Raw genomic sequence first — 17,060 nt, 5'->3', positions numbered from 1 at the left:
AGGGATCCCTATATATAATCTTTTGAGACTGGCCTCTTTCATTCAGCTTAATGCTTTTGAGATGTATCCATGTTATTGTGTGTGTCCATATTTCCTTTCTTTTTATTGCTGGACATTATTCCATTGTATGAATATAGTGTATTTTGTTTATTCACTCAGCCATTAAATGTCGTTTGTGTTATATCTTATTTGGGACTACTGGGAGTAGGTATAGTAAACATTTGTATGGGAGGGTTTGTGTAAATTTAAGTTTCCATTTTCTAGGGAAGATATTTAGCAGTAAAATTGCTGGGTCATGTCATGTCTTTTTTTTTAAGATTTTATTTATTCATTCATGAGAAACAGAGAGAGAGAGGGGGGGGGGCAGAAACACAGGCAGAGGGAGAAGCAGGCTTCATGCAGGGAGCCTGATGTGGGACTCAATTCTGGGACTCGATCCTGGGACTCCAGGATCATGCCCTGGGCAGAAGGCGGTGCTAAACCGCTAAGCCACCCAGGCCGCCCAATGTCATGTCTTTAACTTTGTACAAAATTTAGGTATTTATAAATTAAAATAATTATATATTTTTACATATTTATAAATATATTATTATATAATATATAATAGCATATAATGTATTATATAATTTATATATATGACTTTAAATTACATATAATGTACACATTTATTATAAAAGTTATCTGTTAAGATATACAGTTGGCCCTTGAATAATATGAGAATTAGGAGCACTGACACATTCCACATAGTGGGAAATCTGCATATAACTTTTGACTCCTCCACAACATAGTTACTACTTGTCCCTTGTTGACCTGAAGCCTACCAAAAACATAGTTGACTAGCACATATTTTGTATATGTATTATATACCAGATTCTTACAATAAAGCTAGAGAAAATGTTATTAAGAAAACCATAGGGAATAGAAAATACATTTACAGTACTATACTGTAAAAAATCCACATTATAAGTGGACCTACACAGTTCAAACTCCTGTTGTTCAAGGATCGATCAACTATGTATCTTTATAAGAAATGCACCAGTCTGCATTTTTATGTGAGTGTTCCAGTTGTCCTGTGTTGGTGTCAGCCCTGGGAACTGTCAACAGTTGTTTTATTTTTGTTTTTCTTCCTGTCCCTTTCTAAATAAGTATATAGGAGAATCTTATTATAGTTTTAATTTGCATGTTTCTTTTCTTTTTTTTTTTTTAAGATTTTATTTATTCATTCATGAGAGACACACAGAGAGAGAGAGAGAGGCAGAGACAGAGACAGAGGAAGAAGCAGGCTCCATGCAGGGAGCCTGACATGGGACTCGATCCCAGGACTACAGGATCACTTCCTGAACTGAAGGCAGACTGCTCAACCGCTGAGCCACCCAGGCACCCCAATTTGCATGTTTCTAATGGCTGATGATGCTGAGCATCTTTTAATGTGTTCATTTATTGTGTGTAAATTCAATTTTTTGTTCATTTTTAATTGGGCTGCTTATTTACTGTTGAGTTATGAGAATTTTTCATATACACTATATAGAAGCCTTTTGTGATGATGTGACTTGCCCAAACTTTTTCTCTCCTCTGTAGCTTGCATTTTCATTCTCTATGAAACTGCATATAGCAAACTTTTTTTTTTTTTAATTTAAGTAGGTACCATGCCCAATGTGGGGCTTGAACTTTTGACCATGAGATTGAGAGTTACATACTCTCCCAACTGAGCCAGCCAGGTGCCCCATTTGTTTGTTTTCATTTTGAAGTCTAATTTATCAACTTTTTCTTTATAGAACATGTTGTTTTATGTCAAATGTAAGAGCTTTTACCAAAGTTTAGATCATACAGATTTTATCCTATGACTTCATTCTATAGTTTTATCTTTATATATCTACCTGAGATCTATTTTGAATTAATTTTTCTTTGAAATGTGAAGTTTGGGTTGAGATTGATTGTTGATTGATTTGTCATATATATGACCAATTATTCTTTGTTGGAGGGGAAAAAAACAACACCCTCCTTGTATTGAATTACCTTTGAATCTTGCCAAAGAGCAATCAATCATATTTGTGTGGGTCTGGACTCTTTATTCTGTTCCATTGATTTATGGGCCTCTCTTCTCCAGTGCCATTGTGTTGACTATTAAAGCTTTATAATAAAACCAGGTGGTATTAATCTTCCAATTTTATTGTTTGCAAAATCATTTTAATATTTTACTTTCATTGATTTTACATAAAAACCTCAGAATCAAATTGAAAAAATGTACAAAAAACACTCTAAGGATTTTGTTTAGAATTATATTAAATCTATAGATCGGGATCCCTGGGTGGCGCAGCGGTTTGGCGCCCGCCTTTGGCCCAGGGCGCGATCCTGGAGACCCGGGATCGAATCCCACATCGGGCTCCCGGTGCATGGAGTCTGCTTCTCCCTCTGCCTGTGTCTCTGCCTCTCTCTGTCTCTCTGTAACTATCATAAATAAAAAATAAAAAAATAAAAAAAAAAATTAAAAAAAAAATAAATCTATAGATCAATTTGGGCAGAATTAACATGTTAACTATGTGTGTCTTCCAATTCAGAGAACATGGTATATCTTTCCCTTTATTTAGGTTCCCATTTTTTTATTAGTATTTTTAGCAAATAGATGTTGCATGTTTTGTTATAATCACATGTATTCCCTTATTTTTGGTGCAAATACATACTGATATATCCTGCAAACATGGTCAACTCACTTATTCTAGCATATTTTTCAAGATTCCTTGGGATTTGTTACAGAGACAGTCAGGACTATGGATATGAACAGTGCCATTTCATGCTTTCCAATCTGTATTCCCTTTGTTTTTCTTCCCTTATTACACTGGCTTGTAATTCCAGCACAATATTGAATTGATACATTGAGAATGAATATCCTTCTTTTGTTCTTAGCTTCAAAAGAAATATATCCAGTCTTTCACAATTAAGTATGTGGGCTAAAAGTGTATTTTATTTTGAAACAGGTTTTTAGATAAAGTAATATCCCTTCTAATCCTAGTTTCCTGAGAATTTCTTTCATTAAGTGGCATTCTAGGCTTCCTCTTGCACTGATAAGAATAATCTTAGCCAGGATTATATACTCAGGAAGGAGGGCATAATGGGAGTGTAGGGAAGTCGCTGAGTTTATTGTTAAATTGTATAGTGAACATTAGAATATGGTCTTTAAGGTGTCAATATTGAGTGATATTGTTTTTATTCAAAACTAGTGGGACCAGATATCACAACTACTCTATGAAATGTGTTTGTATAATGTCTGCAGATTGGATGGCCATTGGACATAATATTCTCTATAAAGACTATATCATAAAATTGCTTTGTTAGGGTTCTATTCTTATATGAGGACTGGTTAATAAGGTAAATGGAATACAGAAACATTTTAAAACTAATTGATTTATAATATATGTCCTACATTCTTCCAAAACACTTGAATTTGCTAGAGAATGTGTGTACATATTATAGCCTGAAATGTTGATTAATTAAATAATTGCACTATTTTTAAATTAATGCTTCATTGACTAATAATTTTTAAAAATTATAGTTCTCTAAGTGTTTAAAGCTGATATTCCTCAGTTGTCTCATTGCACTTATACTTCTTTGAAAGAATTATTCATTGATTTTCTGTTCTTCAGTGTTTGATAAAAGATTTACGTGAATAATTGCATCCCATAATACATAGCAAGCCAGATTTCATTGGCCATTACCTTGTTCTTGAATATAAAGTACTGACATTGCTTTAAAACCTGTAAGTGAAAAAAATAGAAAAATAAAACCTCTAAGTGTTTGCAATTGTCACTATGTTAGAAATTATTGCTCCCAATTGAATTTCAAAATAACAGAGATTAGTCAAGGTAGCGATACTGATATTGCCCGGAATCTACCTTTGGGGAGTCAGGGCATAGACATTTATTTTTGTGACCTCACATAAGGAAGATCTTATCTGTCTCTGTCTGGAAAACCAATACTTGATCTCCCAGTAGCTAATGTGAGGCCTACAGTTTTCAGGTTTTCTGGTGGCATCTTCAAATGTTATAGCTGACTTTGTAAAACATGCAATATAAATTGCAATGTCATGAGGAATCTCTTTTTAATGCCTTTATTAGCTATTTCTCCCTGAAGCAATTCTTGGAAGAACACATTTAAAAATTAAACAAATCTGAAGAGGGTTTAAGAAAACGTATGGCTTGGCATAATTACAAATCTAAAGCAAAGACTATTCATACACTCATTTTCTTATGTGTGAAATTTATTCAGTGGGTTTTGCAGTGATATTTTGTATTCTAGGACTGCACATCTCTGGCCAAATCTTTGCATTCAGCTTACTTCTCTTCTTTCCATCTGTAATGGTAGATTACTATACTGAGATTTTAGTCATATAATTTTAGAATAAAGTCATTCATTGTATGTAATAAAAATTTTTAATTCAACTCTCTTGTTTGGAGAGAGTTATAATGAAATATCAATTAATATTGCTTCAACATCTTTGTGGCTTTGTCTCTTCATATATCAGAAGAATGAATAACTAGTAGTTTTCTTATCCGTAATGTTTATTGTGTGGGGAAGATTCACATGAGCATATATTCACAAGTATAAAGATGTTAAGTTCTACAATTTTCTATGTGAAAACTAACAATTTACAGTATAAAGAAGACAGGCTTTGGATTCTAATGGACTTGTGTTTAAAAACTAGTTTGTCAGTAGTTATGCAACCTGGACAAATTTAACTTTTTTGGCCTTTGGCTTTCTTAGTGTAAGATATGAATAACATCTGCCTTTTAGAAATATTGTAATAAACTAGAGGAATTACATAAAATTGTGAAAATGATTAGATGCAAGACTCTCAATAAATGGTAGCTGCCATCACTACTGTTATTGTTGTTGACATTACTGGCAATCTTCAGTGAATGGTGACTTGATTTTCTCTTTATCATTGAGCCTATAAGACTCAGCCTGCTAAGTTTTAAATTAATTTGCAGTATCTACTACTAGCTAAGGAATACAAAGGCACAAATGAAGCCTTACAGCCCATCTGCTTACAGGTTGCTCCAGATGAGGCTTCTGTCTCTGGTTGCAGTTGTATTTCCTCCTTCCATGTTACCCTTTAGCAATCTTTGGATATTTCAATTAGCAACAGAAGTAACTGAGTAACAGAGCTAATCTTTAGAGCCAGAAGAAAGGATAAAGAGAATAAGGAGGGGAAAAAAAAAAAAACATGGTTAAAAATGGGATGTGTAGGGGTGGGGAGGGATCTTATGATTGTAAAGCAATTCTAAATTTTCTTTTTGTGATTATGGTTGGTTGTCTCATACTGTGATCCCATCTTCTACTTCTACAATGTGCTGGTTACCTACTCTGGTAACTCTTCTACATCATCATGACCATCTACTTTCTTTCTCTATATTCCCCTCTCCACTGTGCTCACCTTGCAGATTTGAATCTATGGCTCATCATTTTTATATCTCTCTTAGAAATCTAAATTCCCCTGTTACTCAATATTTTTAACACTTCCATCTTATAATATACCAAGTATATCAGTTTACTTTGCCTGCATCACTGCAGCAGGTGAGCAGTGCTGAAGAAATGTACTATGAAGGGGAGCAGAATATACTATGCCAAAATATGTCTCTGCTATGAGGATGATTTTAAGCTGAGCATTTTTAAGAAACACCAGACCTAGGAAAACTGAAGACCTGAGGATAAGTTACCCTTTTCTAAGAAAATTTACATTTAGAAGGGAAATGTCCATTTGTTAGAATGTCATTTTCTTGTTCTAGGAAGAAAAGAGTGATTCTAAATCTCTAGAAACTTTTGTCTGTGGAGAAGGTGGCAATTTAAATCTGCATAACAAAAGTGCCTTTGTTTATGTACTTCCCTGGTAAAATCCCATAAGGGTCTTCCCATTGCCCCCAAACATCTTTTGTTTTTAGCTGAAGATGTTGGTTAAGGTGGTGGCTTGGGCCATTTTGAGGAATTGCTCAGTTTTCCTGGATACTTCCCATATGTATAGGAGATATACCTGTTATTAAACTTCCGTATATTTTTCTTTTGTTTATCTGTCTCTTATTACAGGGTTGTCTCAGCCAAGCATCTAGAAAGTCAGAAGGCAAATAATTTTTCCTCTCTCACAACTATCAGGAAAGCCAGCACTATGAATTTAGAATGACTGCACTCTAATGGGAACTCAACATTGCATAGAATTCTTTTTTTTTTTTTAATTTTATTTATTTGTTCATGAGAGACAGAGAGAGAGAGAGAGGCAGAGACACAGGCAGAGGGAGAAGCAGGCTCCATGCAGGGAGCCCGATGCGGGACTTGATCCGGGAACTCCAGGATCACACCCTGGGCAGAAGGCAGACACTAAACCGCTGAGCCACCCAGGGATCCCCTGCACAGAATTCTTACCATGTTTTCCTACAATGATTATTTTTATTCTATTTGATTCTTCTCAAATTTCTAACCTATTACTTCTACCTCATTCTTGATATGGGATGTTACCCTTTTTGAACCAAATTAAATAGAAGCCTTTAAACAAGGAGTTACCAAAATTCCTGATGCCAAACCACATACATGTTTTCATCTGCTCTGATTCTCTTATCTCCTGCTTGTTTCTCCACATTTCAGGAACCCACACTATTGTGTATCTTCAATCTCTACCTCTCTATTGGATCTTTTCCATTATCATTTATATATGCTCATGGGTCTTCTATCTTTAGTATTACAAAATTTCTTGGAGCTAACTTTTTTTTTTTTTTTTAATTTACTTATGGAGACAGAGAGAGGCAAAGACACAGGCAGAGACACAGGCAGAGGAAGAAGCAGGCTCCATGTAGGGAGTCTGATGTGGGACTCGATTCTGGGTCTCCAGGATCAGGCCCTGGGCCGAAGGCGGCGCTAAACTGTGGGCCACCGGGGCTCCCTCAGCTAACTTTTTTATCTCTCTTCTGTCACAACCAGAGTAATCAATACTGTATAAACTAAGCTCATTTCTTATGTCTTCAATCTATTCATTCTGATTTCTGACCCACAAAATTCATAGAAATAGAAATGGCTAGAATCAAGTATGTTTTCTATATTGTTAAATCTGGGTATTTTTTCAGGCTCCCACCTAATAGAACTCCTAAAAGAAATAAATATTGAAACCATTCATATTACTGAACACTATTTCTCATTTCCATGATATCAAATTCTCTTGGCTATTTGTTTCTCCTCTAACTATTCCTTTTCATTGTTTTTTACTAGTTTATTGTGTCTATCCCCACCACCCTAATTTTATTCAGGTCTTTGACTGCTCCATGCTTTCTTCCATCTCAGGGCTTTGAATAAACAGTTCTTCCTGGAAAAGCCTCCTCTTCCTTTACCTGGATAGCTTTTATTTATGCTTCAGATCTCAACTGAAGTGTGGAGAGGGGGGAAAAAACTTTTCTTAGACACCTCATGGTTCTTTGTCTGGTCCAGTAATCAAATTATCATTAAAAAAGACCAAAAGACAAGTTGGGCAATTGAGGCTTATATGCCATTTTAAGATAAGGAGGCAGGATAGGGATCTGGGGCTTCAGAGGTCAGATGGGTGATTTACAGGATGATAAGAAGAGCAAATGTTTGGTAATTAGATATTTGTCCTGTCATACAGATTTTTTTTCTAAGTTATCTCATAATAGCTCTCTTTCTGGGCCAGACCTCCTATCTAAATTCTTTTAGATAATTTAAGGGGGGAGTAGATCAAAGTTTTTCTTGAATCTACTGGGTCTTGACAGACTTCAGCTCAAAACAGTCCACATGCTGGGGATGCCTGGGTGGCTCAGTTGGGTAAGCATCTGAGTCTTGGTTTCAGCTCAGGTTATGATCTCATGGGTTGTGGCATCAAGCCCTGTGATGAGCCCTGCTTCAGGCTCTGTCCTCTGCCAAGAGTCTGCTTGAGTTTCTCTCTCTCTCTGCCCCCCCCCCCCCTTGTGCTGTCATGGTCTATTTCTCTCTTTCTCAAAATAAATAAATCCTTAAAAAGGAATAGTCCACATGCCAAAGTCACACATTTAGGGGAAAGTTTTTCTGACCTAATTCAGAAGCATTGATATGAAATTTTCTGTTTTTACCATTATTTGGAAAATGTCTGTTTCTTCTACTAAATTATAAGCTGTAAGAATACAGCAACTATACCTTCTTTTCTGACCATTAGCTTTTGCCCAGCATTAACAGAGCCCTAGCACATAATACAGGATCAATCAAATTTGTCATTGTGTCTTTAATCATCTACATTCCAGCTACAGTGGATTGATTACCCAGAGGAAACTGCCCCACTTTCCAACCTTTACATTTCTTAAAGTTTTTAAAGATTTTATGCTTTTTATTTCAGTCTTCTCAGTAGATCTGTAATATAGGTATTTCTATCCCAATTTATCACATAAGAAAATTGTAGATCAGAGAGGATATGACTTACAGTCACATACTAGTAACTGGTGAAAGTGAGATTTAAATTAAACCTCTACTTTTCTTTAACCCTCTACTAAAGTGTAATTTACATACTATAAAGCTCATCCACTTAAAGTGCATAATTAGTTTTTAGTGTATTTACAGAACTGTGCATCCATCATTATATTCTAATTTTAGAACATTTTATCAAATGCAAAACCCCCTTAAACTTTGTACCTTTTAATAATTATTCTTTATCTCTTCCTCTGTTCCCTTAATTCCCAGTCACAGACCAACACTAATTCAGTTTCTGTCTCTATGAATTTGTCTATTCTGGACATTTTATATAGGCAATATCATAAAATATGTGATTTTGACACTGGTTTCTTTTACTACTTTGATTACCACCATAGTGTTTTTAGGTTTTTCCACGTTGTGCCACATATCAGCACTTGATTCTTTTTTATGGCTCAATTATATTCCACTGTATAGATGTATTATATTCTGTTTGTCCATTTATCAGTTGATCAGCAATGTAATTATTTCCACTTTTTAGCTATTATGAATAGTACTGCTATGAACATTTGTGTGCATTTTTTTGTGGACATATATTTTCATTTCTCTTGGCTAAGTAGGAGTGGAACTGCTCAAATATGGTAATTCTATATTTAACATTTTGAGGAACAAACTTTTCCAAAATGGCTATACCATCTTACATCAGCAATAGATAAGGATTCCAATTTCATTACAATAGATGAGGATCCCAATTTCAGCAATAGATGAGGATTCCAATTTCATTACAAGTTTACTGGCACTTATTATCACTTTTTATTTTTAATTTTAGACATTTTTGCAAATGTGAAGTAGTCTCACTTGTGGTCTTCAATTATGTTTCCCAAATAGATAATAATGTCGAGCATATTTTAATGCAGTTATTAACCATTTATATATAATCTTTGGAAAATGTCTATATAAATCCTTTCATCATTTTAAAATTGTGTTATTTATACTTTTACTGTTGAGTTTTAAGAGTTTTTGTAAATTCTCAATGCAAGTTCCTTATCTGATATATGATCTGCATATATTTTCTCCCAGTCTGTGGGTTGTTTTTTTACTTTCTTGATGGTGTCCTTTAAAATACATATTGTTTTTCATTTTGATGAAATACAACATATCAGTCTTCTCCTTGATTACTTCTGCTAAGATATCATTACCTAACCTAATCTAAGGTTACAAAGATTTACTTCTATGGGTTTTTTGATAAGGATTTTCTAGTTTTAGCTCTTCCATTTAACTCTGATATGTTTTGAGTTAATTTCTATGCCTGGGTCAAGGAAGGGATCCAACTTCTTCTTCCTTTTTTGTTTTTATTTTAATTTATTTTATTTTTTATTTTATTTTATTTTTTTACATGTGAATACCCAGTTGTCCCAGTACCCTTTGTTGAAAAGACTGTTCTTTATCCCATTGAATTATTTTGTTCCTTTTCAATTCTATTCCATGAGTCTGTGTCTTTTCTTACATCAGCAATACACTGTGTTGATTCCTGTGCCTTGTAGTGGGTTTTGAAAACAGTAAATGTGAGTGCATTTGCTCTATATTATTTTGCTATTCTGGATCCTTTGCATTTTCTTATAGATTTTAGGATTAGCTGGTCAGTATCTGCAAAAACTGAAAAAAAAAAAAAGCCAGCTGGTGTGTGATATGAATTGTGTTTAATATGCAGAATGTTAACACCTTAACAGGCCAATTTAATATCATTATTACAACACCTGTGATCAGAAGTTAATGATCTTTTCTTTTTTACAAGTTAACTATCTTTTTAAATTTCTTTCAATGATATTTTAAATTTTTCAATGTACAACTTTTGCACTTTTTAAAAACAAATCTATTCCCAAGTATATTGTATCCTTTTTGGATGCCATTGTAAACAGAATTCTTTTCATTGGCAGTGTATAGAAATATATTTTTGTATATTGATCTTGTATCTTGCAACCATACTGAACTTGTTTATTCTAATAACCATTAGTTCTAATTTTTTTGGAAGATATTTTGGAATTTTTTACATACTAGATTGTGTTATTTGCAAATAGATTTCTTCCTTTCCAATCTAGATGCCTCTTGTTTCTTTCTTTCTTGTTTTTTTCTGCAAATCACTCTGGCTAGAATCTCAAGTACAATATAGAATAGAAGTGGCAGAAGCAGATCTTTTATCGAATGAGGTGGTTTTCTTTACTCCTCTTTGGTGAATATTTTTAGCATGAAATATTTTTAGATTTTTTTCAAAAACTTTTTCTGCATCATTGAAATGATAATGTGATTTTTGTTCTTTTAACAATAGTGCATGATATGAGTTGATTTTTGCATGTAAAAACAATTTTTATTGCTCTCAATTTCTTGTTGGACTGTTCCTAACTCTAGTTCTTGCTACTTCATTCACTTCACCAAATTAAATTTTATCCACCTTTCCAGCCATATCTTTAATTTGCCCTCTTTCAAGAATCCCTACCACATAATAGTTTGTATTATTCATATGATTGATGACTTCTATTTCATCTCATTCATTTTTGTATCACTTTTATATCATTTCATATTACATAATTTACATGTGTATGTGCTGAAAATAATTGTTTTTGGAGCCAGAAAACACATCCCACACTTGTATTACACCATAGTTCCAGCAAAATAGTATATGCAGAACATAGCAGAAAAGTTGTTTGATAAATATTTGTTGAATTTCCAGGAGTTTCCAATTTTGTTGAGGCCAGTCTTTTAATAACTATGGCATTGAAAGAATTGATTTAATCACATTATACCCAAAACATGCTAAATTCAAATTAACAAGCCAATTTCCATTTCATTGTCTTGTCATTTACTTGAGCTTTTTGTCTTGATGTAAAGTTATGGCAGATCTTTCAATATGTGGATGAATATTTCTAGAACATTGGAACAGAAAATCCATTTAGAAAAATGTACCCAAGTGGAAAAAGGCATTTTCAGTTTTAGCACAAAAAGTTGTAAGTGTTGAACAATGTTCACATGACATATATTCAATCTTCAGCTTTCAAACGTTAAAGACAGTCTTACAATACTAAATTTAGCAGCTAAAAAAAAAATAAAAAAACAAGCCAAACAAAACCTATCTGTCAAGCTCATATCCTTTTTGTATATGCTCAAAATCTAGTCCTCTTCTAACTTATTTTTTAAGAGTTCCTGCAATCTAAAAATTGCTTACCAGCAGTAAACGTTTCTCATCAATTGCATTCTCTCTTTTAGGCTCAAGTGCAAATTACTTCTACTCATCCAGTGGTGGGGGTTTGTAGTTAAGTCCTGCCTAGAGGTTTTTATGCAGTAGTTAGGGGAAGTGCTGCCCTGGTCCAGCTGTGGCCCCAGTGATTAGCTTTCAGCGCATTAGGCAAGGTGAAGATAAGACATTCAGGGTGCAAGTCTGGTTATGGGTAGAATCATTTTATAAAGAACTACTTTATTCATTTGTAGTCTCTGAGTTCAGATGTTCACAGCCATTTAATTAAGAGACATTTCATGAGAAAGCTATTGGACATATAGGAATTTGCTAGATGTTGGTATGGTTTGGGGATAGGAGATGAGAAAAATGGAATTAATCACACTCAGTGCATTCATTTTTCCTTTTTAGGTTTATTAAAAACCAGTTTAAAAATAAATTCAAAACAGATTCAGTATTGTCTTCTTTTTTCTTCAAAAAAAGTCATTTTGATTTTCTCTTGCTCAAGGCATGGATTAGACTGGATGAAGGAAAGTTTTCCACCAATTGACTGTCAGACTCTGGAAAAGTCATTTTACCTCTTGTCTTAAGTTTATTCATTTGTAAAATGAGAGTTTGACTAGATGATCACTAAGGTGATTGTTGCCTCTCAAATTCTATAACCCTACCTGTGCTTTTTATCCCTTCTACAAACACATCAATTTTATTATGAGAGCAATCACATCATCAGGGGTTGGTCAGTACTTATTCAAAGTGTGCTTGTTGGGCAGCCGGGTGGCTCAGCGGTTTAGCACTGCCTTCGGTCCAGATTGTGATCCTGGAGACCCGGGATCAAGTCCCACATCGTGCTCCCTGCATGGAGCCTACTTCTCCCTCTGCCTATGTCTCTGCCTCTCTCGTGCCCGCGCTCTGTGTCTCTCATGAATATATAAATAAAATCTTAAAAAAAAAAAAAACAGCAAAGTGTGCTTGTTGCAGTGTTACTGAATACACTATGTTACACAGAAGCTGCAAAAGTGGATAGGGGTTTAGGAGAAGTTTAATTGTATTCTTCATGGAAAGCACATTTAAAGAAAATTATCTGGATATATAACAATTCAGTTATGTGATCTTCAATATGCAAACGAAGAACGCTTTTCTGCTACTTTAAACAGCATAAATTTGCTCTATTGATAGGCTTTGACTGCTCATGTGTTAAGTGGTGTACTTCCTAAAACATGTTCCAAAGAACACTGTTGTTCCTCAAGATGTTTCTAAATATTTTCTTTGGGGTAGAAGAGAATTCTGTGGCCAAATAACCACTGGAAACTCTTTATACTATCTCAATATTCAAATATTTACAAGTGGATATTAGCTAAGGGTTCTGAGAAGTGCTACAGTTAAGAAAGCAAGCACCTGTAAGTCTATGGTAACTTTTTTCCATAGAGCACTTAGAGGTTTTAGTGATGTAGATTCACAAATGCTAATTTTAAGGAATATGTTTATTTTTCACTTCAAGGATTAAAATGTTAAACTACTTCTTAAGCTATTATTGTTTTTGCATTTTTTTCCTTTGACTTTTGTTATATGTCATCTATTTATGGCTCATTTTTTTTTGTGAACATATTTTTCTGGTTATTTTTCCTTTCCTATTTTTCTTTTCAGCTTTTTTTTTTTCCTCTAAGCATCTCACCATGGTCAACATTTTCTTTCTCATTATTCCCATTAAATATTTCTGATAGTTCTTATATTTTAGAAAAGTGTGCTTTCTAGCATCCACATTTAATTTCTGCTTTGATATTTAGTGTTTAGTATGAAGCAATTAGAAGCTTAGGGTTAGCTCAAATAATATGGCACAGGAATTTGTCTTTGGCTTGTCATCTCATGTATACTCCGTGTATATATTTGTGCGGAAGGGTTACTATAAATATTTTTGCATATTTACACATCCACAATATTATGCTTTCAAAAAACGATCTTTCAGTAAATATAAGACCAGTAAATATAAGACTATCTAAAGGAATAAAAAGATCCATGTCTTTTCTTAAATGACCTATGACATACAGTGAAGATCTGAGCTAACCTCTGTAGAAGTGGCATTCTATATCTAGAGGGAGATAATTGAGAGAAAGAACTATACATTTTTTTGATAATAACAATTATTCTAAGTTATTTGTATTAACTGTGTCTCAAGAGCCATGTTTCAGAACAATCATGTCTGTATCATGAATAGTAGTAAAGGGACTTGCTTACAGGAACTCAGTAAAGCCTCAGTCTAAAGCTCCACCTGATTCAAAGGCCATGGCCAACCACAATCTTACCATGATTGAAGGGCTGGGGTTTCTGGTTTAGATAAGATCAGCTGTACATCCATGGTGGGGTTAATTAGTCTAGTTTTTTGGATACATATTGGGAAGCATTAGACTTTTCAGGTAAGAATTATAGTTAGGAATATAAAATTAATGGCAAAAACAATAAATAATTTCTGCTTACTCTTACTTTTTTTCTATAAAATATTTTTGTTTAAGCCTGACATGGATTTGGTGATAATTTTCTTCTACAAATTTTTGATATGTTATGAAGTGGCCAGAGAAAACTCAAGACTGGCAAACTTTTTCTTGGAAGAGGAGAGAAGGGGGAAGGTAGGGGAAGCACAAGTACATGCATGCTTATTGTGAATGGAAGAGCTTGAGGAGAGGATAAAGGAAAAGGGACTAAAATAAGAAGGGATGTATGCTTTGAATTCCATGCAGCCCAAACTCCAAATACTCGGAAGTAAATTTTGGTAAATCTAAACGATTTTTTTATCTGACAGTTCCCTTCAAAATCATATATTGACTACAGCTTGCCTCTCTGTGCTCGGATGCTTTTATTGACTTTTCTATTCAGTGCCTTGTGATGCAGTACCGAAGTGATTGGATCAGTATATTTTCCCTTTGGGATTATTGTTGGAATCTTGGAAATCTTACAGATGCATTTATTACATTTCCAAAATTTTAGTGCTTACTTAACCACCCAGGGGTTCGTTGCTTTATGCAGTGCAGTTTGGGGACCTAAAATAGATAGTTTGAAAGTTATATCATAGTTTCTGTTAATGGAGCTTATAACCCTAGAGAAAAACGTACTATTAAAACAGTTTGGGCAAGCTTTCATGAGTGCTGTAATGAGTTCTGTGGCTATGGTGGTGGTTGTTTTTCTTCTCTCTAAATCATACAATTCTTTATCTTTTCCTTGCTTTCTTTAAGTTAGGTTTGCTAATTCACACTGCTACCACACAAGAAAATTTTTTCTTAGAAAACAAAAAGCATTGTTTTTTTCAATGTATAATTTGTGAGTTGATTCATTTAATAACTTTGACATACAAGAAGTCATGTTTCTAGCTCCATTTAAAGTATACAATCATTATTTTTAGATGAACTTTGAAACAATGTGAGATTTCATTTTTTATGTTAATATGAAAATAAATTCTGCTTTCAGAGGTCACATAACTTTTACTTCTATCCTTATCTCTTTCTGTCCCCTTTCCTCATCTTAGTCTATTCCTGAGTCTGAGACATTCCTTATTCTATGCTTTTTCTATATTCTGAAGAATTCCTTAACAAATCCTTGAACATATAATGATTGCTATCTATTGTAAAGGATCATGTGTATAGGGGAATAAAATACAGTAAAAAAACAGTTAAAATATGAGATTTAATAATTTTGCCTGAGTGAAATTCAAACAGACAAAATTATTGTATAATCATTTTTAATGTATTTTTCACTAAACTTTTTATTAAAAAATACTTTATCAAAGTATGATTGACATATAAAAAGTTATCCATATTTGTTATATGCAACTGGAGATAAGTATATATCCATGAAACTATCACCACAATCTATGTGATAAATGTTGCCTCTTGCCCTGCTTAGTATTGAGTATGTATATATGAGAGAAAGAATATTTTACATAAGATTTAACCTCTTAGCAAATTTTTGAGGTATAATTAATATACAATGTTAGTTTCAGGTATGCAAAATATTGACTTGAAAATTCTATACTAAGCGCTTACCACAATAAGTGAAGTCACCATCTGTCACCATACAATGTTATTACAATATTTTGACTATGTTCCTTATACCTTATTTTCATCTCTGTGACTTATTTTTCACAGAAAGTTTGTACCATTTAATTCCCTTTTTTTTTTTTTGCCTTTCCTCCACCACACCCCTCCCTGGTGGCAAACACCTATTTGTTCTCTGTATTTAAGAGTCTGATTTTGTTTTGTTTTTTTAGATTCCACATGTAAGTGAAATTGTATGGTCATTCTTTTTTTTTTTTTAATTTTTTTAAAATTTTTATTTATTTATGATCGTCACAGAGAGAGAGAGAGAGAGAGAGAGAGAGAGAGGCAGAGACATAGGCAGAGGGAAAGCAGGCTCCATGCACCGGGAGCCTGACGTGGGATTCGATTCCGGGTCTCCAGGATCGTGCCCTGGGCCAAAAGCGGGCGCCAAACCGCTGCGCCACCCAGGGATCCCTGGTCATTCTTTTTTTTTTTTTTTTTTTTTTTTTTTTTTTATGATAGTCACAGAGAGAGAGAGAGAGAGAGAGAGAGAGAGAGAGGCAGAGACATAGGCAGAGGGAGAAGCAGGCTCCGTGCACCGGGAACCCGACGTGGGATTCGATCCTGGGTATCCAGGATTGCACCCTGGGCCAAAGGCAGGCGCTAAACCGCTGCGCCACCCGGGGATCCCCCTTGGTCATTCTTTTATATGGCTGAGTTATCCATTGTGCATATATACCACATCTTCTTTATCTACTCATCTGTCAGTGAACACCTGGGTTGCTTTCATATTGTAGATATTGTAAATGATGCTGCAATAAACATAAGTATGCATATATCTTTTTTGAGTTAGTGTTTTCCCTGTTGTTGGGTAAATACATATTAGTGGAATTACTGGATCATATGGTATTTCTGTTTTTAATTTTTTGAGGAATCTCTAAACTGTTTTCAATAGTGACTGCACCTATTTACATTCCCACCAACAGTGCATGAGGGTTTCTTTTTCTTCACGTGGTCACCAACACTTCTTTCTTGTTCTTTTGATTTTAGCCATTCTAAAATAGTACAGGTGTTAGATGATATCTCATTGTGGTGTTGAATTACATTTCCCTGATGATTAGTGTTGTTGAGCATCTTTTCACATGTCTGTTGTCCATTTGCATGTATTCTTTGAAAAATGTCTATTCAGGTTCTCTGCCCATTTTAAAATCAGATTGCTTTTGACATTGAGTTATATAAATTCAATGTATATTTTGGATATTAGCCCCTTATCAGATGGATCACTTTGTGATTCATATCTTCTCCCATTCAGTAGATTGTCCTTTTGTTTTGTTGATGGTTTCCATTGCTGTGCAAAAGCTTTTTCCTTTGTTGTA

General features: G+C 34.1%; 2 long non-coding RNA genes across 2 annotated transcripts in view; one reads left to right on the top strand and one right to left on the bottom strand.

Moving 5' to 3' along the window:
- LOC140601523 (uncharacterized) overlaps positions 1–17,060 on the top strand; it is a 602,967-nt gene that overhangs the window by 545,006 nt on the left and 40,901 nt on the right. The gene's annotated exons all lie outside the window — the stretch shown is intronic.
- Positions 2,697–17,060, bottom strand: part of LOC140601526 (uncharacterized) — a 37,324-nt gene continuing 22,960 nt past the window's right edge. The window contains exons 4-5 of the long non-coding RNA XR_012004541.1: positions 5,047–5,167; positions 2,697–3,752 (exon numbers count right to left, since the gene is read on the bottom strand). This is a non-coding gene — a long non-coding RNA (uncharacterized lncRNA). The remainder of the gene's footprint in view (positions 3,753–5,046; positions 5,168–17,060) is intronic.

Source organism: Canis lupus, chromosome 12 (assembly GCF_048164855.1).
Source record: "Canis lupus baileyi chromosome 12, mCanLup2.hap1, whole genome shotgun sequence".
In the NCBI taxonomy this organism is placed as follows: Eukaryota; Metazoa; Chordata; class Mammalia; order Carnivora; family Canidae; genus Canis; species Canis lupus.
The sequence above is the reverse complement of the archived record's forward strand: the minus strand, read 5'-3'. Positions and strand labels throughout refer to the sequence as shown.